Below are 14,655 nucleotides of genomic sequence, written 5' to 3' on the forward strand. Positions count from 1 at the left end.
CAAAACACCCGGCGGGCCCAAATTTGCCCATGCCTGCTTTAGGGACTTAACCAGTTTGGACATTTAGCATATATTGGTTGTTAAAACAGGAGAATTACAATGGAATGAGCAATTGTATTTCCCAGGAGGCAACTCTGGCACTTTCAGAGCCTCTTTGGGTGAATTAACTGGCATATGGTGGTCAGAAAGGTGAGTATAGGTCTCTGAGATGTCAGAGTAAATGTGGAACTGGAAGTGGCCCATCCCACCTTATGTGAACATCTGGAAAAGGCTTGCTGCTGCTCAGTCGCATAGTCTTTCCAACTCTTCGTGACCTTATGGACCAGTCCACGCCAGAACTCCCTGTCGGCCGTCGTGGCCCCCAGTTCCTTCAAGGTCGAGCCAGTCACTTCAAGGATACCGTCCATCCATCTTGCTCTTGGTCGGCCCCTGTTCCTTTTTCCTTCCGTTTTCCCCAACATCGTGATCTTTTCCAAGCTTTCCTGTCTCCTCATGATGTGGCCAAAATACTTCAGCTTTGCCTCTAATATCCTTCCCTCCAGTGAAAAGGCTTATGAGTAATAAAAAGACCAAATGTTTTGACAAATGCTTAAGAGTCCTGAGGTTCAAGAGAATGGTTGTTGTGTGCTTTCAAATCATCCTTATGGCAACACTAATGCAAGCCTATCGTAGAGTTTTCTGGGTCTGAGAATGTGTAACTCATCCAAGATTTCTCATGGCTGAGCAGGGAATCAAACCTCTGGTCTCCAGAGTCACAATCCAATGCTCAAATCACTACACCATGAATACAAACTGTTTTTGAGGGATAGCATCCCCAGAGACTGATATGTGGAGGAAGACTTGATAGTCCATGAGAGAAGCTGTTCCGCTAACGGCAGAGACGTGGGCATCCTTTCCACTAAAGCCGACCTTCCTTTATTTCTCCCTGACCAAAACACACAGACATAAACAACATGGACCAGCTTCTCTTTGCCTTTTCCCTTTCCATTGAACTAAATAGAAAAGTCCTCAAAATAATTGAGGTCAAAGAGTCAGCAGTCTCTGAAGCCATTAGACTGTAGTATAGCTATGACCTGGAAAATGAATCCATTTCCAAATGCTCCCAATATCAAAGGTTGTAGAAAGAGTTTATATGTTTGTGTAAACATTTCTTCATTCCTGGCTTGGCTGCTTTGCAAGGATGTTTGCATCCTGCTCAGGCAACCCACCCACTAATGCTTCCCTCCCCCATTTCCCATGGGGTGAGGAGGGGAGGAGATCCATGTAGGTTACCAGGGTTCTTTTGTACAATGGAGCATCTTTCCGCTCTTGATTTAAATTTAAAGTCCAAAGGTATCAGTATCCTGATGCATGCCTAGAAGTTCTGAAAGAGTGACAAACCTATTTACATTTTATCACAGATTTATTGCTATGAGTGTTGTTGGCAGATCTGTCACCTTGACAGGCATGCAGGAAAAAAGAAACAAACAAACGTTGTTAGAAGCATTGCAATGCTTGTTGCTTAGGGTTTGAAGCATCCTGGCTAAGCTCGTGTTCCCTTGCCCGCTCATTCTACCTTCAGAAGATTTATTTTCATTTCAGGAAATTTACATCCAACCCTTTCACTATTTACAAGTGTGGGTTGTGGAGTGGAAGTTATAACAATTTTAAAACAAAAGATCCCTCAAAAGATAAAACCATTACAATGAAATGAACAGAGAAATATAGCAGTTGCAGAAGGGTCTGATGAATGGCTTCTTCAAGCTGTTTTCATCTCATAAGTACCAACTTGTACTATTACTCTAGTTTGTCTAACATTACAGTAGGCCCTTGGTGTCTGCTGGAGTTTGGTTCAAGACCTCCATAGATACCAAATCTGTGGATGTTCAAGAGCCAAGCAAATGACTAATGAGACTTACGTATCTGTGGATTTTGGTATCCAGAGAGAGTCCTGGAACCAAATCCCTGTGAATACCAAGGGCCTACTTTAACTTAGCTAGAGTAGTAGCCTGAGGTGGTAAATCATTCAAGTCTCATTATATACAATGGTGTAGTAAAATGATATCCCTTATATACAATTATTTGTTTAAAAAACAAATATTTTCAAGCTATGAGAATGATGGAAACTGCAGGTGCAGACTCTGCAAATATGGTGCACTGACTTTATCAACTCCAGTTGTAGCTCTCCAGAGTGTTTGGCATGTACTGCGATACTTGTCATCAGGGTATAGCTGTAGGTATTAGCAAAATGAGGTTATTATCCTCTCAGTAAGAATTCTGCTCCCTTCAAATGAAACTTTCATCCTGTCCCCATATTCCTGGTCTTGCCATAACTTGAAACTTTAGATGAGCATTTATAGTTGAGGCATCCAAAAGAGAGGGGCAGGCAACCTTACCAAGGAAATGCAGACTCAGAAAATAGAAGAGTTCTGGCTGTGAACAATTTTCAGTGGAAATCTGAAGATCTAAGCAGTTTCATTTGGATGATAGAATTCTCATTTGAGGAAGCAGTGCCCTCATTTTTCCTCCACTTTCTATAGTTACACCCCTATTTTACTTTTTAGTTGGAGATGCTCATGAGTAATCTGTGTGATCCTCATGATTGCCCAGCAGTAGAATACATGGTCTGCATGCAGAAAGTTTCAACTCCAGGGCTAGTCATCTCCACTCAGGAGGTTGTAGATAATATTGCAGAAGTGGCTCCAGGCACCAGTCTTCTGCTGGGATGCACTCAGGAGGTATGTATTGACTATCCAAAATGCTGAAAAAGAAAAGAAGGGCAGTCCATACCAGATTTTGAAAAAGAGATATGTACTGATGTTAAACAATGGAAAGAGGCCCTGAAGCCTATTTGTTGGAAGCTTTCAAAACAGGCAGTTCACTGCTTCTGGGTATCTGGAGAACAACAACTTGAAGGGCATATGCCACCTCAGAACTATAGTTTGCTAAACCTGCCTTAGAATCTGGATTGCTATAGTAGTCAAAGTAAATCAAATAGTCAGGTCTCCATAAATGCAGGTTTAACTTTTGCAGATTTGATTATTTATTGATTTCATTGGTATGTTATCTTTAGGCATCTCTAGATCCTATAGAGCAGAGGTCCCTAAACTAATGTCAACGGACCTAATGCAGCCCTCCAAGGTTATTCACCCTGACCCTGGCCTAAAGCCTTAGACTTAGGGACATCCTATGTCTGAAACAACCTGAAGGCACGCAACAACTACAGTCCTAATTACCTTGACTATTTCATCAGCCAAAAACACACCCAAACTTCCCATTGAAATATTGGTAAGTCTATATTGTATTGTTGGTTACAGTTGTTCTTCATTTTAAATATTATATTGTTTTTATATTTTTTGCCTTCAGATAAGGTATGTGCAGTGCAGATAGGAATTTGTTCATGTTTTTTTCAAACTATAGTCTGGCCCCACAATTTCTGAGGGACCATGAGCCAGCCCTCGGCTTAAAAAGAGGACCCCAGCTATAGGGCAACTCTATGACCAATTTCCAATAATGCCTTTGTGTTCATGGTTTTTCTACTTTTGCAAGGGTTTTGTGCATCTAATTCCTACACAAAGTGGAGGTTCTATTGTATAGCCAACTTGGTGTCCTTCTGTTATTTTGCACTGCAGCTCTCACAATCCCCATGCCTCCTGATTCCTGCAGGGGAAAAGCACAAAACCTTGCATCTTTTCCAGTATGAGGACTAAAATAGCTTACAAAAAGAAAAATCAGTTGGTGGTAAGGCATGTTAACATGGGCGCTTGTGCATGTACTACATCCACACAGAGATGCCCTCCTGTTATTTTGGACTGAAGCCGTTCCACACCTGACAATGGTTTCTATCTTCTGGGGTTTATTCCAACCTTGTAGAAGCTTTCCAAGATGTTGAACCTATTTTGGGGGATGTCGTAAGTCAGACTGCTGGTTAAGTAACTCCTTGAACACAAGAGTGTAAAACCCAAAGTTGGTTCACAATATCCCTTATACACAAGATACTTGTCCCTATGGGTCTTAGCAAGGAAAAAGTTATATGCAACTTTAAAAAAAGAGAGAAATGAGTACGTTGGTACCATCCCATCTCTTTATGTGCAATGCAACATGAGCCCATGGCCACAAGTGGCATATCCATGCCAACAGTAAATCAAGAAACCAAAATGTTGATGATTAGGACAGAAGGCAGTGTAGGTTCCTTCAAAACACTGGAGCTGTGAAACCTTATTAGGAGCAGAAAATCCTCAAGGTGTGTGTGCCGTCGCGCCTGGGGCTGTACTCTTAGTGAAAGAGGCATGGACGTGACATCTTTCCCCAGGGGATTGCTTCTTGCCCTCCTTTAGGGAAACTGGAACTCCCAAGGACCAAAACACTGTAGATAACTCAAAAACTGGGTTTATTGTTCACAAAGGGGGTAAAAGAAAATATACATTACAGTCTTTGATTGTTTAAGTCCATGAAGCTTGTCCAGATCCCTCTTTCTCTGGCTGTGAATGCCGGAGCAAACTCAGCCTCAGTCCAATGACCTATATCTGAAGACAAGAGTCTTCCTCTGTTGCCAAAGGACTGATGTGAAGGCGCTTGAGACTCCTCAACGTTGTTCAGGTTGGCCCTGAACATGAAGTGTGAGTCCCAAGGGTAAGAACCTCAGAATTGGTGCTGAGAGGTAACTTTTGAAGGGCTTTCAGAGCCAAGTCTCTCTCTCACGTCCATCCGATAGAGAGCTTGCTGGTGGAATGAAAAGGAGGAAACACAGTCCTACTCCAGGAAGAGGTGGAGCCAAACAGTTTTGCTGAGTGAGCAATATAACAGGTACAAACAACATTGATTGACAGATATAAATAACCAATCCAACTACATTTACAGGGTAAGGGCAAAATCAGGCATGATACAACAATTCAAATCTTGCAACTTATAGTTCAACATATAGATGGCGCCACTCGCGCCGTCACAGTGTGGGTTAATGTGATCAAGAAATCGAAACATATCAGGTAGAAGAATTTCACTGTCATTTAGCTCTTATAAGCATGATGTGCAGGCCAGTGATATTATCCAATAGGAATTTCAATCATCTCTTTAGCAATGGCGTTAATTGCTTCAAGCGTTTGACAGCCAATATCACTGAGATGGAGGAGCAGGAGGGAAAACCAATTTCTTATGCGGAGGTTTTTTTTTTTTTTTTTTTTTTTAAAGTCATCCAAGAAGACTCTTATGAGCAACTTCATGTTGTAAATCACATCTTCCCAAATGCAAAAAATAATCTGGGCATCCAAAAACCTTTTGGTAACTTAGCCATTATTTCTTTATTTCCATTAAAGAAACTGTTTTTTTCCAAAAATGTGGGTAATAACCCATTTGCAAATATGCAGGTTGAGCTGGCTTGAAAGAGACACAGAAGCAAGTACACAGGCAGATCATGTTAATCCCAAAACAACATCAATCAACTGGCTCTCAGACAAATCCAGACGACTGCTCTATTGCACCTAATTCAGTGTGGAAAATCGGTTTGAGATCTCGGTCTGCCAGCCGGGTGTTGCAAATACTTGGAAGGAACACTAATGTATAAACTATCCAGTGAGTATTGGTCAGGGGCCAAGCTACAAATATAGTAAACAAATGAATATGTAAATATATAATTAAAGCGTATTGCCCTCTGTCAAAAGCCAGTCATGTCAAACCCAGAGAGAGGACATTTCTCCAGGGTGCATTAATAGGATAGGATAGGATAATGCAGAACACTACCAAGTAGTATGGTTATTGACCAAGTGCATAATGGTTATGAATGGCACTGAAGCAGGATCTAGTCAAACAGCTCTTAGCTGTTGCTATGACACATACTATGTAATGTATGCCAATGAAACGAATGTGCATAAATCTCACAGAATTATAATGTTGCAACGTTTAATGTTTGAGGTTCTCATATTCTCCAAATGTCCCAATTTGTTAGTGAGAGTCACAATTACTCTTTTATCGTCCAATTTTTAAGCTTCTAGAATGTCCCATTTTTTTCCTCCTTCCACTTTTGTTCTCAATTTACTTCACTTGCTGCAAACTGTGTTCAAAGTATAAAAGTATTTTACAGGAGAGTAGGAGAAGGAAGACCCTTCTCTTTGGGTTGTTGTATGTTTTCCGGGCTGTATGGCCATGTTCTAGAAGTATTCTCTCCTGATGTTTCACCCACATCTATGGCAGGCATCCTCAGAGGTACCTCACAACCTCTGAGGATGCCTGCCATAGATGTGGGTGAAACGTCAGGAGAGAATACTTCTAGAACATGGCCATACAGCCCGGAAAACATACAACAACCCTGTGATCCCGGCCATGAAAGCCTTCGACAACACCCTTCTCTTTCCCACCAGGTTTGGGCAAAAGCACACCTCTGCAACCTCTCCAAATGTATGTGTTCTTCCTGTAATAACTTTTGCCATCTTGGCTACACTGATATTATGTGGTCAAACATGTCCTGGTTTTAATCTGTGAAATGTTGCATCTTGAGTGGAACCACATTGCTACTTGGTGCAATAGCAAAGTAAAGGATTCTATCTTTGGCGTACAAGTTGCAGGAGGGTTTCCAATCTAAAACATATAGAAAAACTGCCAAATGTTTTGATGCCCTCCATATGATCTGATCTTTAATCCAAAGGGGTCCACATGGAACGTATGAGGTATGAACTCCCCAAATCTCAAAGGGTTACACATTATTATTATTATATTTATATTTATACCCGGTTTATCTCCCCTGAAGGGGACTCAACACGGCTTAACATAAAAGCATCCAGCATGTGTGCTTTAAGTTGCATTTTAAATCTACATTCTGTTACAATTGTATTTTAATCTTTGTACTTGCAATTTTTGCATATGTATTTTATTGTAATGTATTTTATCTGGGTATTTTAATCTTTGTACTTGCAATTTTTGCATATGTATTTTATTGTAATGTATTTTATCTGGGTATTTTAAATTTGTTGTACCCTACATTGAGCCATAAGAAGAGGCAGCCAACAAATAAAAGTGATGGTGGTAGTCATAGCACCCAAGTCTGGACCTATAGATACCTTTGGACTTTCCCTCCCAGAATCCACCATCATTTGCCATGCAGGCTAAAGCTTCTTAGAAATAAAGTCTAGCTGTACCAGAGAACCAGTGTGTAAGACCCATTGCCCCAGGACAACAAACTTGGGCCCCTGGGGCTCCCCTCTAAAAACCCCAGAACTTCATATGGCCAGCCTAGGATCACGTTGAGCAGCGAAACACATTATCTTTGTTTCAAACATCTACCTGTTGTTGCAAAAAGAAAACTGCAATTATCCATGGGTGGTTTTTGAACATGCAGTTCTCTTGTTATTGTAAAATTGGTTAAGGAGAGTCATTAGTTTCTGAACACATTGGTTGGGAAGAGAAACATTAGTTCGGAAACATTAATTTTGGACAAATGTTTACAATTAACACATAATTTCATTTCTAATCGAGTCTGGTATGAAATTGAATACACCACATCTAATCCTATCCAGAAAATAATAGAAACGATGCTAGAAATGCTGATCAGGTTGCAAAAGGAGAGGAAATGCCTCTCAGGTGACTAGTTTATAGCTTTCTTCTTTCCAAGAAGTATATTAATATCATCTGTTGTCCAGGGGTGAGGAGGAGGTTAGGTTAACTTGTGCAACTGTTGTAGACTACACAAGCAAAGAGCAATATGATACCTAATGTCTTGGGTGTTTTTACAGACATGGACTCCCAAATAAATGTCAACGGGGTTGTGATCTTATGATACAGCACCATCAGCCTGCATGGTACATTATAGATTGTAGAAAGTTGTTCCCTGCTATAAAAACCTTACAATTGTAAATTGAACAAAGGAGAGAATTGTGGAGGGTGTGAAACAGGTTAGCAAGATATGGCTGATGCAATTGCACCTCAATGAATGTATTTATAAAGTGAGTTACAGTTAGGCATGGACGAACCAGCGGGCAACTTCAAACTAGTCATATTTCTGAACCTGACCTAACTCCACCAGACCCTGAAGCAAGATACTCCACTGCTGAACAGCTCTTACAGTCAAGAAGTTCTTCCTAATGTTTAGGTGGAATCTTTTTTTCTGAAATTTGAATCCACTGCCCTGTGTCCTAGTTTCCAGAGCAACAGAAAACAAGCTTGCCCACTCCTTTCAGATATTTAAACTTGGCTATCATGTCATCTCTTAGCTTTTTTCCCTCCAAACTAAACATACCCAGCTCCCTAAGCTGTTCCTCATAGGCGTTGGTTTCCAAATCTTGGATCACTTTGTTCACTCTTTTCTGAACATGCTTTAGCTTGGACACATTCTGCCACAACTCATAAGCCACGCCTGTTCAATTGCAGCCAGCCCTTCACATTCTCTGGGGTCAGAGGCACAGAATCACATTGGAGGACCTAGAACGCCCTAGAGAGGTGCTGTTTCTAGAAATCACTAGGTCTTCCTGCATTACTGGAAGAATTTGGTTTTTAGAATCACACTGAAGGACCTAGAGATTACTTGAGAGAACATTTTAAATCCAATCCATAGACAATCAAGTCAAAACTGCAGATGTGGAGGGACGGCTGTAGCCTGCTGCCTCTGTTATGGTGGATAGTACTGTCTCATCCCCCACCAGCGTGGAAGTGTGGTCAGCGGTCATAATTTACCACAGACACTTCTTTGTGAGGCAGGCAGAAAACCACAGGCATAAATCATCCTATAATGACTGTATAAAAACTTCAGTCCTAATAGTGGATGTAAGATCCCTACATTTGCTTCTAGAACTTGAGAAACTGACAGCTCATTTCAAACTGTGCAATTGAAAACAATCCAAGAACATCCCGGTTCAATTTTGGCATTTTCATCAAAGCTTCTCAGAGTCTTAACGTTTGCTATTTTGTTTCAAAGGCACTGTTTCTGTAGGTTTGGCCATGATTAATGAGAGTTTCTCCCAAGGCCCCGAGGATTTCCCTCGACGTGCTCTTCTGCTGAGGTGAGCAAAGAAACCTTGAATAAAATAGGTCCTCAGATTCAACGCTCCTCACACCGTATCCCTGTGGACTTCCCTCAAAAGGATAATCCTTCAGATCCGAGTCACATTGTTAGTCAAGTTGGACGGTGGGAGAGATTTTTTTAGTCCCCGCAGGGGACAAAACATGTTTACACCATCAGAAAAAGGATGATGTTCCTTGTACCAAGTGACAGAATCGATGTGTTTCCGCCAACAGAGAGTGTAAGTTCTCTGTCAGCCACAGAAGGAGAGTAAAATTAGAGTGACATTTAGTGAGATGTGAGAAAAAGCAACCTACTCCAATGCAGTCAAAATCCTTTGAGACCAATGGGCATACTGGATTGGGGATTGTGGGAATTGTAGTTCACAAAGAAACTTCCCCAGGCTCTTGTCAGTTATGGAAGCCAGTTCAAGCTGTGCACTAGCTGAGTAACCTGAACTCTAGCCTTAAAAACCCCATCTTCCTAGTCAGTGGTTCCCAATCATTGTTTTTCCAGTTGTTTTGGATTTCAGCTCCCAGAAATCCCAGCCAGCTTACCAGCTGTTAGGAATTGTAGGAGCTGAAGTCCAAAACACCTGGAGAACCAAAGGTTGGAAACCACTGTAAAATGGCACAGGTCGATACTTCTTAAATGCTGTGCAAGTCAAAAAAGCAACAACAATAACCAATGCAACAAATAGGAAACAGCTTAAAACATTTTTAATACATTAAGTATGAATTTAAATCACTCATGGTGTTAACTTGCCTGTTATAGTTTTCACAGAACTGGAGGAAAACAGGTGTGTACCTATAGGGTAAGGGTGTAAAAAAAAGGGCTCTGCCAGTGAAGTTTCCCTTTGGTCCTGAAATTTCTAACATTACAGAGAGTGAAATACTGAAAATCACTCCTAGCAAGAGCTCTTTCTATGGGTGCATCTATAGTGTAGCATTAATGCAGTTTGACACTACTTTAGCTTCCATGGCTCAATACTACAGAATCATGGGAGGTGTAGTTTTATCAGGTCTTTAGCATTCTCTGCCAAACAGTGCTGGTACTATACCAAATTACAACTCCCATGATTTTATATCATTGAGCCATAGTAGCTAAAGTGGTGTCAAACTGCATTAATGCTACAATATAGATGCACCCTATATTGCATTTTTAAATAACTTTCTTTTCTTTGGATGACTGGATTGTAATTCTGAATGAGAGTTGTCAGAGGGAAAGTGAAAATGTTTTCTGTACCTTTAATGGTTTTGCAGAAGACAACATTTCACTTGCTTCCAACACTTGCTGAAATGCTGTATTCTGCACATTAGAACTATAGGAGCCCCATCATGTGCTGCCGGGCTGTGGCGCAGGCTGGTGAACAGCCTGCTGCAATAAATCACTCTGACCATAAGGTCATGAGTTCAAGGCCAGCCCATGGCGGGGTGAGCACCCGTCAATTAAAAAATAAAAAATAGCCCCTGCTCGTTGCTGACCTAGCAACCCGAAAGATAGTTGCATCTATCAAGTAGGAAATAAGGTACCACTTATAAAGTAGGGAGGCAAATTTAACTAATTTACGATGTTGGAATGAGGAAGTGCCATCACAGTGGATGATGAAGCAGCTGCTCCCCCCTGTGGCCAGAATCGAACATCCCCTCAGGAGAAGGATAAATTGCCTCTGTGTCTGTCTCTGTCTCGATTCTATGTGTATATGGGCATTGAATGTTTGCCCTATATGTATATAATGTGATCCGCCCTGAGTCCCCTTCAGGGTGAGAAGGGCGGAATATAAATACTGTAAATAATAAATAAATAAATAATATTGGCAGGCACTGGGTGTGTGAGTAGCCCCCTTTCCTCAATGACAGAAGTAGGCAGCTGAAAGCAAAAGAAAATTAAAAATCATTTTGGTAGTATTTCAGATTTCCAGATAAGGGAGGCTCAACAAGTATCTGGTATTACCCTGATACTGAATTAGACATTATGATCCCAAATATGCACTTTCCAGTAGAAAACAAGATAACTGGGCACCCTACTGCAAAAATAACTAAAATTATAGTTTTATTCCAAGGGAGTAGAGATAAAACCCTTAAGATAACGTCATAACTTAACATAAGTTATCTCTTAGTTATGGGGGAAAGGAGCTAATGTCAAGTAACTAGTTGTTCTTACACTCTGATAGAGGAACTAGATTTTTACCATAAAAATCCATAACATCACACATTCCCTTAAATCTAGCATGTCAGATCATAAACCTACATTTTGAAGATAAATCAGTTCTGAAAGACAAGGCACTAAACCTCCCAGGATATGACTTTGTCTTTGATTTGTGTGCTTCCATTCCATAAGCCACTAATTCATATTATGCAATACAAACCTATTATTGATCACTGACTATATAGCACTTTCAGGGCCCATTCTTTGCCATGACCTGTAGGTCCTTCCGCTGTACCCTAAGAGTCATCCTCTTTGTTGTTTTCTGTTGATCCTATTTGTTCTAGCTTTCCTGTAGTCATTTTAAAACATAAACTTTCATTTGTGAGCTTTGCTTTTTAGTGGATCTAGGAATCTATTCTGGCTTTCCATCTGAATTTTGAAGTAACTATCCATGCTGCTGAATTCTATCGCCCAGCAAAACTCAGAAAAGTTCCTTTAAAGTTCAAACTAACATCTGGTGTGGATTCATTGCTCCACTGTCAGGAAAACTGTCAGCAGTCATTCCTTGTGACGTTGACATTATTAATTCCTGCAGCAAGCTTCAAAATGGACATTTGCTTCCATAACAATCTGATGAAGCATTGTGTTGTCGAAGGCTTCCATGGCCGGGATCACAGGGTTGTTGTATGTCTTTCGGGCTGTGTGGCCATGTTCCAGAAGTAAACAGTTTATCCATGCCACACAGCCTCTGAGGATGCCTGCCATAGATTTGGGCGAAATGTCAGGAGAGAATACTTCTGGAACATGGCCACACAGCCTGAAAGACATACAACAACCCTGATGAAGCATTGCTGAAATTCACATTTCATGGGGAATCGAAGTTGTGGGATAAATTTTAGGACTCAAAAATGGGATAAAGCAAGAATTTGAGTAACCCAGCCAAAGATCAACATATCATCCCTTTACTTGCATTATAGTGGAGTCAAGTCTTTTATCATGAATATGGGGGAAATGATAGTGACAAGAGGTACTTTGATGGTGCCTTTCCTGCATGGCAGGGGGTTGGACTAGATGGCCCATGTGTCTCTTCCAACTATGATTCTATGATTCTCAGAGAATGAACTTTATGCACATTTTGGGTGAAGGACCAAAAAGGGAAAAGGAAGGAAAAACACTTGCTGTTCTGCTTCATTTTCTGTATGAGATTCAAAGTTTCCCAGTTCTCTGATTGTAACATGTCCTCCGATATTTCACAGGTGAAAACCAGAACATGTCTAGCCAAGTAACAATGGAATGAACAAGCTGGGAGAGACTGCGGCAGTTTGCTTTAGCCTGAACCTAATGTCCTGCCTCCTGCTTTCCTCTTCTCCCTGCAGAATTAACTGAGTGCAAACTGCTTTTGCACTTTGAATTCAGTTTGCTGCAGTTGAATTAAACTAAGAACAACATGAGAAACTGGGAAGAGGAGAAAGAAACTGAGACATTTAAAAGGCACCTGAAAAAGTGGGGCAACAAAGAATTGATTGGGACTGTCTCTGCCAAAATGAAACAGTATGGGAGGATATGCTAGACATTTATTAAATATGTGTCAGGCAAATTCCAGCCCTCCAGATGTTGTTGGACTGCAACTTTCTGCATTACTCACAGTTGGCTTGCATTAATGGGAGCTGCAATGCATCTGGAAGGTTAAACTTTGCCTATGCTACTCTCCATTCCAGGAGATTCAAATTAATTCAGCTTTATTAAATAAAACCTTATAAGCTTTTACACAGACTGCCAAAGTTTTTGAAAAACCAGACATAAGCCGCACTGGGATCTTTTCCTCTGTTTTCCCAGGGAGTCATTTAACCTCTCTTAAAGAGACAATGTATCAATGATCAATAAAAGTGATGGTTCTAAACCAATGAAAATGTACCGGAAATTAGACTTTGTTCATTAAGTACGTATTCGGCATGATGATGATGATGGTTGCACTTTATCTTTGAATTTGCTTTCTGTGGTTTCAGTTGCTTGCAGTCAACTGCATACTGAAAATATTATGTAGCCCCCTCTTATCTGCAGGTTCACTTTTGACAATTTCCATTAACCATGGTCAACTATGATCTGAAAATATTACTGGTGTTAAGTTTGATAATACAGATTTGACATTCCTTATTCGGAACTTTGAAATCCGAAATAATACAAAATCCCAAAATGTCCACATTGGTGGTTGAGATAGTGACACCTTTGCTTTTTGATAGCTCAGTGTACATAAACTTTGTTCCATGCACACATTTGATTTAAAACATTGTGTATACAATTACCTCCAGGCCATGTGTCCAGGTCTCATCTCCAGGATATCCCATGATGTACATAGATGTAAATATAGACATTCCAAAATATGAAAAATCAAAAATTAAAAAAAAACCCAAAACACTGCTGGTCCCAAGCATTTCTGATAAGGGATACTCCGGTTGGATCCGCAGTTCCAGGCCTCCATGGTGTGTGTCTTGGAAAGTATCCTCCATAGGTTTATTGTACTGGAAGAAAATAACCTACTTCCTTTTTAAAAAAATTAAATAATCATGTCAACTTTCTGCTCTAAACCTGTGAAGTAGGCCATGACCAGAGGAGTCAGCAAAGAGCTTCTTAAAGCTGGATGGCGGAAACTTCTCTTCCCCCTTGCCTGAAGCTGGGATGCCTCCAGGAATAAGAGGTGATTAAATGCAAGCATAGACAGCTGCGCAGAGCGAAAGAAAGTGAATCATAAAGAGAGCTGTCAAGAAGCTGTGGGAACGAGGATTAAGCCCGGGCCTGTGGAGGAGAAAGCTACGGAATTGGAAACTCTGCCCAACAACAGGAGAGAACTAAGTGTGGGTTTCTCTGAGAAAGAGCAAAAGGAAACGACACACACATAAAACACGCACCTCCGCAGACTAAAAGGAAATTCTAACTCAGAGTCAAGAAACTGCAGCGTGAGGAAGAGCTTTTCAAGTCAAAGGATGCACCTTCTAGCAAGCCATTTCGGTGACAAGGGTGGCGGAGGAGAGGGACTCATTAAACTAAAAAGAGTACTGTGACGTCTTAAAGTCAAAGTTTGTTGTGTGGCTTAAGCTTTTGTAAGGAAGTGTCAGCATCCTGGAACATGGCTGATGTGCTGAGAAACTGTCAAAACATTCTGGATCCTTCTGCTATCCCTGCCCTCCTTGCAGCGGGCCATTGCCAAGTGAAATAAACAGTTCTCTCTCATGCATCTCTTATATACCATTTACTTGCTTTAAAAAAAACAAAAAAACAAAACAAGATATCAAACATGGTAAATGCCAAATACAATGTATTAGTTTCTCCATACCTCACAACCTCTGAGGATGCCTGCCATAGATGTGGGCAAAACGTTAGGAGAGAATACTTCTAGAACAGGGGTCCTCAAACTTTTTAGGCCGAGGGCCAGTCCACAATGCTTCAGATTGTTGAGGGGCCGGATTATCATTTGAAAAAAAAATACAAACAAATTCTGATGCACACTGTACATGTCTTATTTGTAGTGCAAAAACAACAACAAGAAC

At 40.8% G+C, this 14,655-nt stretch overlaps 1 long non-coding RNA gene across 1 annotated transcript in view; it reads right to left on the minus strand.

Moving 5' to 3' along the window:
- The window catches only part of LOC103279535 (uncharacterized), a 39,589-nt gene extending 25,743 nt beyond the window's left edge, over positions 1–13,846 (minus strand). The window contains exon 1 of the long non-coding RNA XR_506858.3: positions 13,414–13,846. This is a non-coding gene — a long non-coding RNA (uncharacterized LOC103279535). The remainder of the gene's footprint in view (positions 1–13,413) is intronic.
- Between the last annotated feature and the right edge of the window lie 809 nt (positions 13,847–14,655).

Source organism: Anolis carolinensis, chromosome 4, assembly GCF_035594765.1.
Source record: "Anolis carolinensis isolate JA03-04 chromosome 4, rAnoCar3.1.pri, whole genome shotgun sequence".
Lineage (NCBI taxonomy): Eukaryota > Metazoa > Chordata > Lepidosauria > Squamata > Dactyloidae > Anolis > Anolis carolinensis.